This window comes from Octopus bimaculoides, chromosome 28, assembly GCF_001194135.2.
Source record: "Octopus bimaculoides isolate UCB-OBI-ISO-001 chromosome 28, ASM119413v2, whole genome shotgun sequence".
In the NCBI taxonomy this organism is placed as follows: domain Eukaryota; kingdom Metazoa; phylum Mollusca; class Cephalopoda; order Octopoda; family Octopodidae; genus Octopus; species Octopus bimaculoides.
This window is the reverse complement of record NC_069008.1, coordinates 16685307-16686688: the sequence shown is the minus strand read 5'-3', so window position 1 is coordinate 16686688 and position 1382 is coordinate 16685307.

Sequence of the window (1382 nt, the reverse complement as noted above, 5' to 3'; positions counted from 1 at the left end):
GTGCGTGTTATATACGAGGTTAAAAATGAAAAATATTTTCTAAGCAAAATTTTCTAAGTGATGAATATGTGAAAGGCAATTTACTTAATATTTATTTTTCACTGACGTTATTACTGTTATTTCTTTATTTTCTGCAAACAAAGTGCACAAAAAAGCTACACGTTTGCATTATGTTGTTATATATACAATAATGTCGAGGGTTCCTGTTGATCCGATCAACGGAACAGCCTACTCGTGAAATTAACGTGCAAGTGGCTGAGCACTCCACAGACACGTGTACCCTTAACGTAGTTTTCGGGGAGATTCAGCGTGACACAGTGTGACAAGGCTGACCCTTTGAATTACAGGCACAACAGAAACAGGAAGAAAGTTGTGGTGAAAGAGTACAGCAGGGTTCGCCACCACCCCCTGCCGGAGCCTCGTGGAGCTTTAGGTGTTTTTGCTCAATAAACACTCACAACGCCCGGTCTGGGAATCGAAACCGCGATCCTATGACCGCGAGTCCGCTGCCCTAACCGCTGGGTCATTGCGCTTCCACTCGAAACAATACATCGCTGCTAATTTAACATGAAAGTCTCCATGTCTTTCTCTAATCGTTTCTCTTCTTTCCCTGACACAGATTAAATCATTTAGGCAATGGAATCGGCGGAGAAACCAATTCCTTCGACTGGAAAATCCCTTATTTTCCTTCTGGCAGTGAAATGCGTTGTGTCTACAGAGCCAGGTGAGTTAATATGAGTTTTTCAAAATGTAAACTGCTCAATTTTCAGGTGAGTCATACCAATATTGAAGAGATGTAGCAGCCATCAGCCAGGTGTACTCCTTGTGTCCAGGGTGTTGGCATTACCAAAAGACTTTCTAGTTCCTTCAGTGTTGTGTTGCATGCATACAATCAGTCAGGCTCTTGTTTCCAGACCATTCTTTGACGTTGTCGATTCGCAAAGGTCTTTGACAACTGCTTGCTATTTTCCATCTTCAACTCCACACTTCCTGTGAGCATCGACTCGTACCATATACACACAAACACACACAAACACACACACACATACATGTAGACATACTGTTATCAGGTCTTCGACCGCATTTCGTTCAACCACCATTCGTTATATTGCTAAGGAATTAAGCAGGTATAAAACGTTTTCTTTTGCAGATACAACATTAGTACGGATGACTATTCGACAACTGAGACGACCTCTGAAGATAACGAAGACGTGTAAGTCGAGAACCGAGAACGCTGCGTCTCCATTTCTTTTTCTTTTTTAAATTAAGCTAAAGCCATTCGTGGCTGATTGGTCTGTTAGAAAAAACAATTGATCAGAAATATAGGGTGACTTAAAAGTCTATTATTATTATTATCATCATCATCATCATCATCATCATCA